Raw genomic sequence first — 18927 nt, 5'->3', positions numbered from 1 at the left:
GATGTATTTTATGACCAGGATGCAATATTTTAACAGGCATTGCTGCGGAAACAATGACAGAACTAAAAAAAGGCAGTTGATAGTGTCGTCTAACTTTAAATTTAAGAAAACCCTAGTAGAACCTAAATTTATAAAACACAGAAGTTGAGTTACATTGTTCATAAAACAAAAGGATTCACTGCTGGATTGTTTTAAAATACCAAGTGTCTGTGCTTGCCTTAAAATCTGATTTAATTTAAATCTAATATTTTTTAGAATGTGTCTATCTAAAAATTCAAGGCACAAGTTCATTATATTCTGTAGATTGATACAGAGTGGCCGAAAATAGAAGCTTTAAGTCAAGTGCACCAGCAGGAGCAGTAAGTAAATGCTTAGACCCCAGGTTCCAGGCAAGGGCTTCCCAGTTCGTGCCCTCGGCTCTCCTGGGCCACTCAGGATGCTACAGGAAGGAATCTGATTGCAGTCTGCTTATTTTCTCAACTGATGCTCTGCTCCTTCCAAGGTAACATCTCCCTCTACCCCACCAACCTTGTTCTGTGATTGTTTTTCGACTCTGTAGCTTCAGGCATGGTGTTTCCAGTAGTCATGTAAGGATGTGAGAGTTGGACCATAAAGAAGGCTGAGTGCCAAAGAATTGAGGCTTTCCAAACTGTGATCTTGGAAAAGACTCTTGAGAGTCCCTTGGACTGCAAGGAGATCCAACCAGTCCATTCTAAAGGGAACCAACCTTGAATATTCATTGGAAGGACTGATGCTGAAGCTAAAGCTCCAATACTTTGGCCACCTGATTCTAAGAGCTGACTCACTGGAAAGGACTCCGATGCTGGGAAGATTGAGGGCAAGAGGAGAAGGGAGCGACAGAGGATGAGATGGTTGGACGTCATCACCGACTCAATGGACATGAGTTTGAGCAAGCTACGGGAGATGGTGAAGGAAAGGGAAGCCTGGCGTGGGGTTGCAGAGTCAGACACGACTGAATGACTTAACAATAGCGAGTTTTGTGTTCTCTCATCCTCAATATAAGGATTGCAACACATGCATCATAGAATCACTGCAGGGACTAAAGTAACACATGTAGGTAGAGCACAATGCAGGCGCAGAGTGAGTGCTCAGTAAACTGCAGCAGCTATTGTCAGTAGTAAGTGCAGACCACAGGGAACTCTCTAGCCATCAGCCTTAGACACACCTTGTCAGTTGTCTGATGCCTGCCTGTATGTTATAGATAAGAGGTATGTACCCTTCAGGGAAGCAAGACTAACTGAAGGTATAAAGAGAATACATATGTGTGTTTCTTTGTGCTTATATGTAGATAATTATGTAAATTTTAACTAATTTACTTAGACAAGATTTGATTACTCAGTTTACAGATTATCCATACCCAAAGCATTTACAGCAGTATCTTTCTTTTACTTTATAATTAACGGATCACACTAACAATGACGCTTGTTGTCTAAACATTTGAGGTTGAAGAGGCAAAAGTTCATCCAAATCCCCCTGCTATGTGACCTCTGCTGGGATAAGCAGAATTCTGCCCCCTATAACCTTCCCCTCTAGTATCACATCTGTGAATGTGCTATGTTATTCACTAAAAGTGACTCTGCAGACAGAACTAAGATTACCCATCAGCTGACCTTAAATGAAGGGTGGGCTCAATGTAATCACACAAGCCCCTTAAACACAGAGCTTTTTCCTGGTTGGGGCCACAGAGCTGAGGCAGAGCAATTCAAGCTCTTGGAGGATTGGGCATACTGTTGCTGGTTTGAAAATACAGGGACTGGAGAGAAGGAACGCTGCAGCTTCTAGAGCCTGAGATGTGAGGGGGCAGGACCTCAGTCCTACAGCCATAAGGAAATGAATTCTGCCAGCTGCCTAAATAGCTTGTGAGTAGGTTCTTCCCCAGAGCCACCAGGTAAGAACCCAGTATGATCAAAACCTTGATGTCAGCCTAGTGAGACTCTGAGCAGAGCATTCAGCCATGCTGCACCAGACTGTCCACTGAAATAATATGTAACAATATTATATAATACATTTATAATAATATTTGTTTTAAGTTGCTAAGCTTGTTAAGCATTAATAGAAAACCAAAATATAAGCATATGATTTACAACCACATCACTTTTGAACCTGTGATGGTTATTTAATTAAAAAACAGCACACTCCATCCCTAACCATGACACAGAAGCTGCCATTTCTGCCAATGGATGTGCTGTGATCTCAGGCTAGTCTTCTGACATTTCTCTGTCTGTCTTAGATTCAGGGGCCTCACTTAACACTTTCTGAAAATAATTGCTTGGATCTGTACCTGCTCATGTAGCATCTCTCGCAGAGCGTGTGCAGGGTCATTGAAGAGAAAACCCTTCAAATCCCTATATTCCAGGAAAAACCTTGAGAAGAGACATGAGGTCCCTTGGATATTTCCTGTTTATGCTGGTGCCCAACGGCAAGATCAACCGGTGATACCACGTGGTGCTCTCAACCTCATCCTCACTGGGAGGATTCTAGTGCTTCTGTGGATGTGCCAAAGCATCAGTACATCGCTCAGGGAAAGAACTCCTCTTCCCCCAGGAAAACAGACACCAAACAGATCATGAGCAAGGGACTCTGGGAACGTTAGACATTCCAGCAAGAGACGGTGCTGCTCTCGGAATGATATTGGGAACAGCGGCCCATTTTGAACTCATTAGTGTTTAATCAGCACAGTGTCCACGTGCTGACAGTTGGACAATCAAGCATATCCCTAAGGGAAGAAAGAAACCTCAGAGAAAAGTATTCTGCGGTGAGTCTACCACTGCCCAGAGACAGAAATACGGTGAAATATCCATCAACTAAGCCACAGTTGAACAAACCAGCAAAGAATCTGGACAGCAGAGCCCTGAGCAAAGACAAGGGACTTCACTGTTAAAGCAGAGAGACAAAAAGAGACGGAAGCGGGGAGATAGGGAGAACGGCAGGAGGAAGGAAGGAAAGATGGAAGAAGAAATAAGAGAAAAAAGAAAGATGTTGGAGGAAAGACTAGATATTTAGACATTATTCAAATAACTTGAACATTTACATTTCAATATGTACTTTATTAATGTATTTTTAGGGGCTTCCCTGGTAGCTCAGAGGTTAAAGCGTCTGCCTGCAATTCGGGAGACCTGGGTTCGATCCCTGGGTCAGGGAGATCCCCAGAGAAGGAAATGGCAACCCACTCCAGTATTCTCGCCTGGAGGATCCCATGGACGGAGGAGCCTGGTGGGCTACAGTCCATGAGGTTGCAGAGTTGGACACAACTGAGCAACTTCACTTCACTTCCCATGTCATTACTTTATTTTGATAAATACTTTTAATTAAATACATCTGTACCACTAGCTAAAAATCATTAAAGTAATCCAAGTATGAGAGGGGAAAAATAATATAAAGCAAATTTAATGCTCTATTGATACTTTGCTAGAAGGAAAGATTGGCAAAAATGAATGGAATTCTTAGCTTCCTGTTTTTACTTAAAAATTCCCAACAGTACTTGCTCAAACAAAGAACTTAAGTTTTCCACTGGAAGGACGAAAAGAAAAGTTAGTTCTAGCATGTCCTGCCACATGCTTCACTTCAGAGACTTCAGAGTAAAATAGTATCGATTTGGATTCTAATCACATTTCAAAAGTGCGGTATTTATTAGGTGCATGACTGTCAAGTGCCACTATATCACAGTGTTATGATTAGAGGCCCTTTTTAAAAAACGACATTGTACTTAGTGCTTTATTTCAAACACTATAGTTGATGGAAAGTCTTACCCATTATAACATGTCATGTTTTTGTACATGAAATCCATCAGATATTTTCCAGGAGTTCCCACATTCCTCTCTGCACACAATTTCCTTTGATTTTGAGAACTGATGCCTAATTCTGAATGTATGCAAATTCCCAGTAAAACAGAAACAAAGGAAACATCTCTCATGATAAAATCATTTACTGGAAGTCTGTACTAGAGTTCCCTTTAAGATGGTATACTGACTAAGCTTGATTTACTTCTCTCTCAAAACCCCATTAAAATCACAGACTGTAAATTTAAAACCAAATGAATGCCTAGCAGTCCTCAAAAACAATAAAGGATACCATCGCCAAATCAGAAGAGTTGAGAAACTCATGGAAGATGAAATGCATGTGGCATCTAGTGGGTGGGGAAATTCAAACAGAACCACAACTCAAACCATGTGGAGGGCAAGACCGTGGCAGAGCAGGAGCTGCTGCTCCCAGCAGGGTATAGAAGATATTCCAAGTCATAGAGTAAGCAGGTCAGGACTCCTGAGGGTTACCTGTCAAAGGACAGTAAAGGGAAGAGCTAGGCCATGCTGCCTTCCTGAGTCGGGGGCGGGGGGGGGGGGGGGGTGCGCCTCTGGTTAATCCGGCCTAGGACACAGCTTCTGCAAATGTTCTTTACACAAGGTAATTGTTGTTTAGTCACTCAGTCGTGACAATTCTTTCCTGACCCCATGGCCTGTAGCCCACCAGGCTCCTCTGTCCATGGAATTTCCCAGGCAAGAATACTGGAGGGGGTTGCCATTTCCTTCTCCAGGGGATCTTCCCGACCCAGGGATCGAATCCACGTTTCCTGTGTCTGCTGTATCGCAAGTGGATTCTTTACCTACTGAGGCATCAGGGAAGTCCTTACACAAAGTAGGAAACCTCTGTAAAGAGGGTGCCTGGCATGAAGGCCATAGAGACATGCAGAGCAGAGACCCTGGCAACCTCTGATCAAGGTGGGATCATGGCTGCTGTGAAGAAGGCGTAATAAGAAAAAAAGATGTTCTTGGAAAACAAAAATGAGATACCACAATGAGAAGTGCAATCGGTTGATTAATAGAATGGAAGCGGCAAAGCTGAAGGTTATGTTGGTGACTGGGAGGAAAAAGTTGAGGAAACTGTTCATAAAACAAAGAAGAAAGATGAAAAATGTGAGAGGAAAAGGAGAGGACTAAGGAACACCAGGCCAAGATCATTTCATGGGTGAATTCCTTCAAACCTTCAAGGTACCAGAAAGAGTTAATCCATGCTTCATTTTAACTTTCCTGGAGTAGAAAAAGATGAAATACTTTCCAGCTCATCCCACAATATTAGTGTGACTCTAACCTCAAAACTGTTCAAGGAGAGCACTGGAACAAGAGAAAAGTACAGACAAACCTCACTTGAGAATTCTGATATAAAATTACTAAGTAAAATGCTAATAAACTAAATCCAGAAATCTCTTTAAAAGAACAATATATCTTGAGGGAAGAGAACTTTTCGTAAGAATTCAAGGCCAGTTGAACACTAAGAAACTTAAATGGATTAAAGGAGGACAACTAGATGATGCTCTTAAAAAATGTGGAAAAGCATTTGATAAAAGGAGCAACCTATTTGGTTACATGTGTGTTTTGGGCAGGGGATTCCTTATCAAATAATCTAGGAATGGAAAGAGAATCCCTTAACATGACAAAGTGACCATATCAGAAGCTTACTGTGAAAATTACACTTAAAGGTAAAATATAAGGAAAATTCCCTTAAGTGTCTGTCATCACTGCTATTACTCAACACTGTTTTAGAAAACTTGGTCAGTGTGATGCAATACCTGGAGGATGGAAGAAAGGGAAAGAGGGGAGGAAATAAATACCTGAAACTGTTACTCTCTGAAGGTTATATATGTTTGTGTGTCTTGACAATTCAACTGGATATAAGAAAAATATACAAAATCCAACAGACTTTTAGGATATCTAGTGATGACTATTATAAAATGTAATGGACAAGTCATTCACAATAGAAACAAGAAGAGCAACAAAAGATCCTATAATTAACTTAATGAGAAATATGCAGACCCTATGTAAAGGAAAACTACAAAAACGTGTTGAGCATCATGAAAGATGCTCCTAATAAAGAGAGAAATAAACCATATGCCTGAGTGGGAAGACCTGACATAATAAAGATATTAAATTCTGTGCTATCCTAATTTCCAAGGGATTTTTTAAAGCAGAACTTGTCAAACTTCTTCCAAAGTCCAACTAGAAAAGTATATTCAATAATCTAGATGAGAATACTTTGAAAAAAGTGAACATAAAGTAGACACAGCCTGCCAGACGTCAACATGTGAAAGTCAACAGTCGTGAAAGCAGTGTGCTACTGACAGAGGAGCAGCGTTTAGGTTTGACGGTATTCAGTACAGCCTAGAAACAGACACACACAGAAGGGAAGCACTGCAAATCAGTGAGGAGCAGTGGATGCACTCAGGATGTCGTGCTAGGACAACAGGCTATCAATGCAGGGGGAAAATCAGATCTTTAGCTCATACCATTTATAAAAACACTTTAGGCTTCATTATGAGCATTAACGGAGAAGGCAACGGCACCCCACTCCAGCACTCTTGCCTGGAAAATCCCATGGATGGAGGAGCCTGGCAGGCTGCAGTCCATGGGGTCGCTGAGGGTCGGACACGACTGAGCGACTTCACTTTCACTTTTCACTTTCTTGCATTGGAAAAGGAAATGGCAACCCACTCCAGTGTTCTTGCCTGGGGAATCCCAGGGACGGGGGAGCCTGGTGGGCTGCTGTCTATGGGGTCACACAGAGTCGGACACGACTGAAGTGACTTAGCAGCAGCAGCAGCATGACCATAAAACTGAAAGTGTTAGTTGCTCAGTCCTGACTCTTTGCGACTCCATGGACTGTAGCCCACCAGGCTCCTCAGTCCTAGAAATTATCCAGGCAAGAATACTGGAGTGGGTTGCCATTCCCCTCTCCAGGGGATCTTCAAATCTGAGTCTCCTGCATTGCAGGCAGATTCTTTACTGACTGAGCCCCCAAGGAAGCCTAATTATGAGCATGTAAGTGTACAAATAAAATAATACAAACAGTACAAGTAACTGTGGAAGCAAACTTTTATAAAATTAGGAGAGTCTTCCTAAAATGACACAGATAGAACCCCTGCAGATTTAACAAGGGTCCCTCGCCTACCTCCTGGCCTAGCATCTGGGCAGATGGTCTACCTGCCACCAGTGCACTGAGCCCTGCTGGGCTCCCTAATACTCCTGGGAGATGTTCCCCTGGTTGCTCAGAGCCTAGGTTCTGTTTCTAACAGAGATAATACAGTCTGTATTTAACTATGACTTTCAGTAAACTGTGGGCTCCCTTCTCTCCCTATAAATGTCACAGGATCTCAGGTGATCAAGGGTAATAAGGTAATTCCCTGGAGAAGGAAATGGCAACCCACTCCAATATTCTTGCTGGGGAAATCCCATGAACAGAGGAGCCTGGCAGGCTCTAGTCCATGGGACCGCAAAGAGGCAGACACGACTGAGAGACTAAACAACAAAAAGGTTCTTATGGATTATCTTGTCATAAGCCCCCATTTTATGGCTAAAGGACCCAAGGCCTTTGGAGCACATTATCAATTGCTAGCAGTTCTGGGTGAATATGGAGAGCCTGATGTCTAAGGCAATGCCATAACTTCCTGTGGCTAAATCTACAAGTGGGTGATTTTAGGTCAGGTGAGAAGGGAGGCTGGAGAGAAATCTGGGGCATAGTAAAGTCATTTTTCAAACCACAGATGAAGCAGCAGGTATTTAACTACAGTAAAATATACATTGAACTGGTCATGCTTCCACTGGATGTCAACCCAGAGCTTTATACTATCATTTTAATTAAAGCACCAGAGAGAGTGAGGTCAAACACAGATCATTTACCTTTCTGCTTCTTCTCTGAGTTTCCTATTAGCGTTTCACCGAGTTTGTGCAGGGGGGTGGGGATTAGGAATGGTATTTGGGGGTTGGTAATATGTCATGAAATCATAAAGTTGAGCTTTTTTTATATTTTCCTAATGAGAGAAAAGTTATTCTAACTATAAACTAAAAGTTTTACTGCTTCAATCACAGTAACCATGAAATAGAACTCAAACACCTTTCAAGATAGTTGAAAATGACTATTCCAGATGATTTACGTTTATACTTTTAAAAGCACGTTTTAAGAAAAAATTTAAAAAAAAAAACTCCTGGAAGAAAAAAGTACACAGGTTAGATAAACTGGAGGTCCCATGGGTCATGAGTAAATCTGAATTGGCGCCATAATTTCTGAAAAGGTCTGAAGTAAAGGAACCCAGGAGACACGGTAAAAAACACAACAAAACCAACTGCACTACTGACAAAGTTGTGAAAAAACTCCTTGATCCAGCTGGAGAGATTTAGCAGCCCCAGAGAGGAGAAAAGGACGAAAAAATACAGGGAGATGAAATGCAACCAAGACGATTAAGGAAGATGCAAAACAATGATAACATTCGTCCTCGGCTGCAAACCAGGGAAGGCTGGTGGTTCTCAAGCAGCCATTTAGCTCTGTGCTGGGCGAAGACATCACAGCAAAGGCACTTGGCATCAAGCAACTTCTGGTTGGGAGTTTACGTTTAGAAATGTAAGACCCAGTAACATCTAAGGAATTCTTGTTCTTGCCAGATAGCCACCCTCTTGCCCCAAAGCCATGTGACAAATGATCCCGAATACCACTCTGCTTTTTACGCATCTGCTCTCTAAATCAGTGCAGAAACTGGAAGCAGCGACTCTGAATTTTGGCCTCAGCAAAAGGGTACATTTTAGTGTCATAATGACAGTCTTGGCAGAACAGGGTCTTCTTCCTTGCAGTGTCTCTGCCATGCTGAGAGCTCTGTCCATCGTAATCTGCATCTGGCTCGAGCGAGGGACCATCAGTCCTCAATTTCAAACACAGGGGCAATGGTGTGGGAGCTTGAGAGCAGCTGTTTCTTGGAAATTCCACTTTATGAATGGCTGTCTCCAACTTCCAGCACTTGAAAAAGGTTTCCTTTTCATCTGCATTGTTTTTCCATTTTAATTTTATCTCACCAAATGAGTCCTCTCAACATCACTGTTTTAAAATACATTATTCTCTTCATTTAAAGGAAGCTCAATCAAAGGCAGGACTGCTTTATATAATGGTGTCCAAAAAGGAACACAGTCTTTCTGTCAAAGATGTCCATCGTGGTCCCTCTATCGAAGCACTGAGTCAGTGGGCAAGAGGCTGCTCTCACCCCATCGCAACCCAGGGGTTATGGAAGACGCCACACAAACTCACAGTGCCATCCGGCCACACAGCAAAGTGCTGCCCAGACCTGGGGCCTGGTGATGTCTACACTGCAACTCAGCTTTTCTCACACTCACGTAGCAGAGTGTCTGACCTGAGGGAAAGCTGCAGGTGAACCTGACCCTGAAGCACCTTAGTGTTATCTTTGCACTTCAGCGTCCTACTGGCCTGAGGGAAAAAAGACTCAACATTGTGAGAAGCCAATGAGTGACGTCACTGCTAAGCTGAGTCCAATCTAACTTCCCCAAACCACTCTCCAACTGGATTGTTGGTATCACTCCCACGTTTTTCAGACCACTTTCAGGTAATGAGGCGACATCTTTAGAGTAGACCCATGGCAGAGGAAGGATACCACCGGTCATTTTCATAAGCCTCTTTGTTTTCCGAACTGTGTTTAATTCTACTGCTACAACTGCTACACACAGACACACACACAGACACACACACAGACACACACACAGACACACACACACACACACACCCCAAGAGACTTCTGCCCACAGCAGGGACCACTAAAGATCTTCTGCAAACCATTTCTCTTCTCGGAGCAACACAGCATAAACCCTAGGTACCAGATGTCCATTACAGTCTACCATCTACCAACACGCGTGAAGACCTTTCCACTGCAGCCATTAAAACAGACAAGCTTCTGGTTGAAGCCCGTGTGCCTAGAGCCTGTGCTCCAGAAGAAAACCCACTGCAATGAAAAGCCTGTGCACTGCGACGAAGAACAGCCCCTCTTGCCACAACTCGAGAAAGCTCTCACAGCCACGAAGACCCAATACAGCCAAACGTAAATAAATAAATTTAAAAAAAAAAAAAAAGAATCAGGGAAAGGAAGGCAGCAATAAGAGACCTAAGCTATCAAAAAGCATGAGTTTTCTAAAAATGAACAACCATCTATCCTAAATTCTGAAAAGTTCAACACTAATGACATGATTTTAAAAATAAAATTCAATTAATTCAAATTGCCAAAAACAATAGACTTACGGTACCAATGATCAGGATCACATTTCCAAGCAACGCAACCACCTGCATACAAAACCTCAACCATTTCAGTGCTCAGCGTAGAACCCAAGGCAATGTCCTAATCTGCAAATTAAGGGATTGAACTGGAAGACTCTTTAAAGTTTACTGCTGAATTTATAAAAATCCTTGACCATTTTCCTCTTTAGTAAAATGAAAATAAGACAAATTGGGTAACGAAGAAAGGAAAGGTTCATTACACAGCTGCCATTTAAACATGCCATCCTTCATTTAAACTAAAAACCATGAACAATTCAAATGTGAAAAAAATTGAACAAAGTGAACAAAATTATTATTACTTTTCTTCCTCAAAAACCACAATTATAGATAATATAATGTCTAATAGAAAACAAGAACAAAATTTAAAAGTACCCAAATTCTGGGCTAGAAGAAAACACGTATTTATTCTGAGTAAAAATTCTGTTACATCAACAAGACAAATTTTGACATAGAAAAATACCTGTTTAATTTTAGAAACAAAGTCGGGAGGCAGAAGGGAAAAACTAACTGTGACTCACCAAAAAAGAAAGAAAGAAAAAAAAAAGAAACCACTTCCATGTTCATTAAACAGAATGTCTTGTTATTTTCACAGACAGTAAAAACTTTTTGACATCTTTCTCAGTCCCAGGCTGGAGAGGTGTCAACAGATCTTATTTGGTCTTGTCAGTGTGTAAAGAGTTTACAAACCTGACTAAATTTAGAATTAGCAGGAGTTAGGCACTTATATTCCTTATACACAGAAGAAGGGGGAAAAAGGTCCTTTTATGCCAGCTTTGAGTTTGGCTTGAGTTTTTATGACTTATTTAGAAGCCCTAGGGAATGAAAAGAGTCTCTTAATGGAAGCACTGACACAGTATTAAATGCAGTGACATGAACCAGCACTTCTACGAAATCACACCAGGTGTGACTGGCCACTGCAGCGTCTGAAATGCACAGAGTGTCAGAAAATCAGTCACCATAGATGGAATGCCAGGAGACAGTCCTGCCAAAATATAGGGATACCCCCACAGAATCAAAAGGTAACACTGATAAACTTGTTTTTAACGGGAAAATAGGTAAAAATGTATGAGATCTATAGTCTTACATGTGGAGGACAGAGAAAATGTAAAATTTCTGCAAAGACGTTCTCCAATTTCACCTTAGGATTAGAAACAGTCATTCTTAAAAAGCCGAAGAAGTCACGTCAACCCTGACAGTGAATGGGACAGAAGAGTTTAAATCATTGGATCTAAATCTGCACTGTTTCTTAAATCTCACCCACATGACGACCTAGATGAGTAGACAACAGATATCATTACTTAATGAAGTCAAATCCATAAAAGTTCCTTTTCTATTTGCCTGTCTGCTACACATTTTTATTCTTCAGTGGATTTTTTTAAACTGCTAAACCCTTCCATTTATCGTCCTTACATTTTCCTGAAAGTCACTCTTTTAACTTGAAAATTGGTTTCGTTTCATTTTATACTTTCTAAGTTTTTATTTCAACTCTCTTAAACATCTCGTAGTTCTAAGCTTCATTCTGTTTAGTTTTTCCCACCAGTTTTAACTTTCTCTGCGTTTGCCTCTTTTTCAAACCCATTTAAACATATTTGGGACCATTTTCTTTCCCTTGTCATGTTCACAGACACAGATCGACATGTACATACGTACATTACAATGTCTTTGGTGATTTAAGAGGCAGACAGACGAAATCATGAAAACACTAACTCATTCACTTAAGAAAAGAGTTCCAGAGCAAATACGTGAGACACACTGTATTAAGTGCTAGGGGGACAATAAAAAGGAATAAAATACTATTTCAGGGCATTCGAGGGCTTTTAATATACACAAATCGGTGAGCATCAGCACAAAAGGAGAGAGACCATACAGCTGCACTCCAGGAAGCCGTCACTCTACAGTCATACAAATTTGAAAACAATGTTGCCATCATTCTAAGGCTCCACTTGGAGAAAACAATATAAAAGGACAAAAACGTAGTCAGGATCCAACACAGCCCTAAAAAAGGTGCACATTTTCTAAATGAAGCTGCTATGTATTTTCAATTTGTTTGTAAACCACGTTGTTGAATGGGGTTGCTAAGTCTTAACATCTGCATATAGACTTTTTCAGGCTCTCACGTGATACCGTGAAATGAAAATATCTCCTGCCATATCAATAAATGAGAAATGTCACAGACATCAGTAATTTCTGGCCTTCAAATGTGAATGAGGCCTCCCAAAACTGCGATCCACCGGATGCTGCCAGCCACCACAGTGATTGCTAAGGGGCTGGGGAAATGAAAGAAGCAAGGTGAAGAAGGAAACAGGATTGATCCAGACACATGAGGTGCATATCTGAAAGGAATGAATTCAGTGAGCCCAGAGGCTTGCATCTTCGCACGCATAGTAAGCTCCATAACTTTATGCCTGAGTTTTGATGTTCAGATGGCCTGTTCCCTTTGTTGAAAACTTGTATATAGTCTGACATCCCTCATGCCTCCTTGGAGCAGTTTTCTCAGAGCTACTGAAATGGGCTTGAGTCCTAAACATTCCCATCAAATAAAACAACTCTACATTCAGGTTGTGACTATGTATTTTTTTTAGTCGACAATACCAAATAACAAACAAAGAAAAGTGAATGAAAAACTAACCCCTGAAGGAGCTTATGCCAAACTGCTTATGCCAAAGCTTGTTCTCTTTTTCTATCTTTGTCTGCCACGAATCTCTTAGCCTTTTAATATTACATGGAACATTTAAGCAGCTTCATTTAAATTTTGCAAGAAGAAAATTTACTTTCAAAACTCAAGGTAATGTGCTACTTCAGAAATAATCCAAGTGAGTGTGTTTTGCCATTATCATCACTGATAAATATTTAAACATCTACAGTGTTCATAATATCATGCTTAAATTTTTATAATTCTATCCCAAGCCTCCCCAAAGGTCAGAATTTCTATAAGTCTCATTTCAAAGGTTACTGCTCTGGCATAAGTAATTAGGAAAGACCCCTTTTTAAAAAGGTTATCAGAAAACACTGTTCTTTATTCAAAGATGTCAGGAGCAAGTTTAGTCTGGAAGCATAGAAAAAGCAACAGGAGGAGTTTAGGGAAGACGTGGGGATGCTGAGACACAATCCGCAGGCTGTGTCTCATCCTGTATGTCCAGAGGAACAGAAAAGTCTATCTTTTTAAAAATCAGTCCTGAAATTTCTATCTGGAAATTTCACTTTGGTGGAAAACCTCATTTCCAGATGGTATCTGATAGGTGAGGTATTATTGTAGTAAAAGACAGAAGACAGAAAAAAAAATTGGATAACCTTTCAAGTATCCTTTAAATGTCACTAACTGGGCTGGTGACAGAGGGTTTTATTATTCTCTGCTGGAGCACATCAACAGTCATTTGCATGCCAGGAAAAGAATGTCTGGAATCATCCAACAGGGCTGAGCTTAATCTTTCACTAAAAACAAGGAAGTGACAAGCATAAAAAGGGAAATAAAAGAAGATGAAAGTATCCAAAGTCGACTTACTGGTCAACAAAATTCCAGAGAGAAAATAGCATGGACACAGAAACCCACACCATCCTTAAGAGTAAAGCCTTCTCTCAGCAACCATGAGGCTTTCTTTAAGTTACCCCCCAAACACCTGAAATTGATGAAACAAATCGAGTCGTCATTCAGTGTTCAAAAAGATCTGGCAAGGCAGTTCTTTAAATCTTTCCCTCTGCTTCATTTAAGCTATGCTGTTTTCGACAAGCAGCCCAGCATAAAACCCAGGGCTCTGGTGAGCCTGGAGTGTTTTTGGTATGTGATGTGAATGCCTGAAGGACACCTCGTACTGTGTCCCAGAAGTACACTGTGAAGTCAGCAGTTGAGAACGGAGACTGCCATTTCTCCAAAGAAACTATGCTATATAGATTACAGTTAAATCCCAGGTTAATCCAATGGTTTAGTCAACCCATGAGCATCCCTATGTTTCACTATGAAAAATACCAGCTTAATTTCTAAAGTACACATGTATGCAGGAAGAGAGCGAAAAAGAACATCTCCACCACCACCCCCACTCCCCACCTCCTGGGGTCATCATTAGCCAAGAACAAAATTTGGAAATGGCATTTAGCCTTGCGTCCTCACAGATTTACTTTCTGCTGCTTAGTTTGTCTTTCCCCAGTAACCAAAATCCCTAGTTCCCTCATTTTGCAGGCCATTCAAATGGACATTTCCTCCCAAAGAGTCTGGTTTACGAAATAAATGATTTCTTTCTTCTTTCCATCAAAATCTCCACTGCTTCAGGGATATTCACCTTCATCAAGTGGAGGGAAAGCGAATCTGGTTAATTCACACTAATATAGAAAAGAGTTCTCTCCACCAGTATGTTTTTGCTATACCAGACGTGTATAATTAAGAGGGATTTCAGGCAGTTTAATAAGATAAAGTTGAAACATTCAGGCTTTAGGGAGCAGAGTAAATTTATGAATCACATACTGGGGAGGCAGCGGGGCTCAGAGAGTAATCATTAGCATGCACTAGCCATTTATAAGCTGATCACTTGTGAGCTGCGAAAAGAAACAGCAGGATAGGAACTTGTCTGCATGCCAGTGACAGAGCAGGGAGGTTCACACATTTTATTTCAAGACTTGCCTGTCCTTCCCCTCATCAAGCATACTTCTTAGAAGTGACTCCTCTCTTCTTCACTGAAGAAGGAGATTTCACAGGCTTGGTTTGGAGGGTAAATTAAACTCGAATCCAAGTTAGGAAAGGCTCTACGAGGACGTCCTCTGGAAGATGCTACAGATGTTCACAGATGATCCCATTTGGAGAAGTTCAACTACCGAGTGAAAAGGAATGGAGCTGGGCATGAAGCTACAGCCCTTATCCTGATGTCTCTGAGAGCAGACCCATCCAAGGACTAGAGACCTGGAGGGCAGTTTGCAATGGGAAGTTACTCCGTCCGATATCTGAAAATTACCATTGGAATGGCACCCCACTCCAGTACTCTTGCCTGGAAAGTCCCATGGAAGGAGAAGCCTGGTAGGCTGCAGTCCATGGGGTCGCTAGGAGTTGGACACGACTGAGCGACTTCACTTTCACTTTTCACTTTCCTGCATTGGAGAAGGAAATGACAACCCACTCCAGTGTTCTTGCCTGGAGAATCCCAGGGACGGGGGAGCCTGGTGGGCTGTCATCTCTGGGGTCGCACAGAGTCAGATGCGACTGAAGTGACTTAGCAGCAGCAGCAGCAGAGCAGCTAACACTTAACCCAGCATGATGAAGAGGACTGTGATTTTAATTTAGATGGCTTCACTGAACAGATGAGACTGAGTGCCTAGATTTCCTTGCATATTACTTAATTCTATTTAGAAGGAATAACCTTAATAATTCTGATCAATTCTGTTATGATTGCTGCTGTCAGAATGCGTGTGTGTGTGTGTGTGTGAGAGAGAGAGAGAGAGAGAGAGAGAGAGAGAGAGAGAGAGAGAGAGAAAGAGCTCAGTCATGTCTGACTCTTTGCGACCCCATGAACTGTATAGCCCACCAGGTTCCTCTGTCCATGGAATTTTCCAGGCAAGAATACTGGAGCGGGTTGCCACTTCCTTCTCCAGGGGACATTTCCAACCTAGGGATCAAACCCGCGTGTCTTTTGTCTTCTGCATTGGCAGGCGGGTTCTTTACCAGCAGAGCCAACAGGGAAGCCATCAGAATACTTATTGATAGCCTGCTATGCCCCTGAAAAAATATCTTTTATTCCTACATGATGTGGTAGATTGAAGATTACAGAGAAATATTTAATATCTACGTAAAACTTTTTAAACCAAGTTTGTATCTACTTGGATGGTGTCTAGTAATATCTTCAATTAGGATTACTGCTTTATGATCTTCCAGACTTCTCCCTCCTAGAATTTAACAAGGGAAACGAAATTCAGTGATTGCCCTTCCAAAAACCAACTCTTTCACTTGGCTTTTTGCCTCCGTATATTTCATGAAATGCATCATGAGATTGCAGCTGTCTTACAAAAACGGGTGGAAGAAATGGATACAATTTCTAAGCACAGATAAATCAATAAACTGTATTTAAAGGTGATCTCTTCTGAGTAGGTCATCTACTCCTATAGAACTAGGGTGGGAGAAGGGGTGTTTAACAGCAGTCTTAGAAGTTTGCTGTTAAGGTGAGGAAAAAAGATACAATCAGAAAGAACTGAAGAAATTCAGAACAAGCCTGTGTGCCAGGGAAAACCAAAGCAGTTGCTCAGAAAGTATTTATTGAAATTCCCTGTTCTACTACTCATGCATGACTGCTAACCCAGCGACAACTGCAGCAACATTGTCAGTTTTCACAGAAGACAGTCATTTGGTGTTTTGAAATTTAGTAGACCAGTCTTAGACCAACCCCTCTTGCTTCATTTTCCACCCACAAACTCTACAATTTTATTCTGTTCTTTTAAAGCTTATACCCATGCATGAGAAACCAGAAGCTTATGTGTCTAGGCTGTGATCTCATTGCTTGCATAACTAAAAGATAGGTTTTTATTTAAAAATAGAATTTGGCAAATGAATAGTCCATAACCTGAACCAAGTGCATCTGGAATGCTTTAATAAAAATAAATGGCCAGGCCATTTCACTTTGAAAAGCATCGACTGTACAGGATGTTAGTCCCTCTCTGATTTTAAATTTTGTCACCTTTGAAAAGAGCTTGCATTTTCAGAAGACCCACCCACGCTGGGGAAATTTCACAGGCACATGACCTTGTTTTTACTGGGCAACATAAATTTACAAGGAAAAAGAAAAAAACTTTTTAAAGAACAGATCTCAATTACCCCACCTCATTCAACTGTAATTTTTATTGTTTTTACCTTTCTTGTCTTGTCCATACACACTTGTCATATTCAGGGCATCCTCAATTAAAATTTTTCCACTTAACATTAGATGATTATCAATATTTCCCATTTTGTTTCATAGTCAGTATCAGCACCACAAATAAAAATTTTGACTTTATGCTGTCTTAATCTGGTTTGAGGTTAGGAAAACATTTACATTTTTAAAAATTGAGATACTTCCCATGTTTTTATATGTTCCAGAAACATATATAAAGCATAGGAATTAATTATTTCTTTAAAGTTTAAAAAAGAAATCCAATAGCTTTATCAAGCATTTGGGAACTGAGTTTACTAAAAACCTTAATTTTTCCTGCATTAGCAGTCATTTAAAAGTTTTCTTACTATGAATTAACAATTCATGTGGATAATAGCAATTCACTTAATCCATACATTTGCATACAGTATATTGTCAAATGATTGTGTATAGTACTTTATAATAAGTTTTTAAACTATTATTTTAATCAAAAATATGTTGATTGCTATATCCTCTTTCTCACTTCCAACTTTAATTTGAGTTAATTTTTGCTTATTTCTTTTACTACTGACTTCAAAGAGCCAATTCTTGATTTATTTATCTGTTTTTTAGTCTTTATTTTACCATTTTTTGTTTTCTGTTTATTCCTTTATCAATTATCTGTACTTGAATGACTTGATTTTTTTTCCTTTTTCTGAAAATAAACATTCTGAATTATAAGTTCTGGTCTGGCCACACCAGTTAGGTATTAACAGATAGTTTGAACTTTTTTGTTTTTGGCTAATTTATCTTTTATTGTATGTTTTACTTCTTCCTAGACACAATTATTACTTACAAGCCTATGTATTTCCGAGCATCTGGAGATGTTTTCATTGTCAGATTTGGAGATACAAACAGAAAATGGGATTAAGTCATCAAAAATGTATTGCAACATCTTCTGAATCCTCATAGATAGTGTATCTTGTACATATTTATAGACACTTGAAAATCAGATTTATGACTAAATAACCTTAAGGATATATTCAGCAGACCAACTTTAAATGTCTTTATAAAGCTCTATTGTTTATATATCAGGCTTCTTGATATTCTAAGGACTCCGGGTAGTAGTACAGGCATAGTATTTAGCATAGAACCTAGTGTATCACAAATATTCAATTATTGACTGGTGACAACATGTGTAACAATAACAGTAACAGCAGTCTAGCAGTAATTACACTCCTCAGACCTCTGGTGCAGGCTCAGCTGCACTGCTGATCTATAGAAGAGTCATTAGCTGTCTGTTCCTCGTCTGGGCTTTCTTATCTGTGACATAATACAGCTGGACTCCACGCTTCCTGAAGTTAATTCTCGGGGGAGCATTTCTAAATCTCACTGCCTGGCATTTTCAGGACGTGGACTCTACCTGTACCAGATATAGGGCACACACAATCCTTTGTCCTGAAGCAAACTTGCTCAAACACTCTTTACATGCAAAGCTCTGGGGGAATTGAAGTCAAGACAGAAAATTTTACCAAGCTTGCCACTCCATCTGAAAGCTGAGGACAGGTAGAAATTGATTCATTTTTTCTGAACTAAAAGTAAAGATTTCAAAGCTATTTATCAGCCCTACCTGTGCTTTTCAGAAATAAAAGTAAGATTTCCAAAGCAATTTAAGGCACTTTTCCTTCACAAACATCTCGCCACCCATGCTAGTTTATATTCATTTTCCATCAATATAAGCAATCAAATACTTTAAGAGAAAAGATAGAATGCAAAATATTCGCATGGCTAGTTACGATCTGGGACATTCCTCCATTATAATTTATTCTTAAAGCCAACATTTATCTCCTCTAAGTATGTTTATTGCTAAGACTGAAGATCTTCACTGAGGATGAAAACTTCCCAGTAGACCATCATCTGCTAATAAGTGTACCTGCTGATGAAGAACAAAATGAAAGGTTTCAAATTGAATTATGGGCCATATGTGCAAATCTGATATGCAGGCTATAAA

The 18927-nt window shown here is 40.3% G+C and overlaps 1 protein-coding gene across 2 annotated transcripts in view; it reads right to left on the bottom strand.

Annotated features, from left to right (window-relative positions):
* MKX (mohawk homeobox) overlaps positions 1–18927 on the bottom strand; it is a 68879-nt gene that overhangs the window by 35793 nt on the left and 14159 nt on the right. The gene's annotated exons all lie outside the window — the stretch shown is intronic.

Source organism: Ovis aries, chromosome 13, assembly GCF_016772045.2.
Source record: "Ovis aries strain OAR_USU_Benz2616 breed Rambouillet chromosome 13, ARS-UI_Ramb_v3.0, whole genome shotgun sequence".
Classification (NCBI taxonomy): Eukaryota; Metazoa; Chordata; class Mammalia; order Artiodactyla; family Bovidae; genus Ovis; species Ovis aries.
The sequence above is the reverse complement of the archived record's forward strand: the minus strand, read 5'-3'. Positions and strand labels throughout refer to the sequence as shown.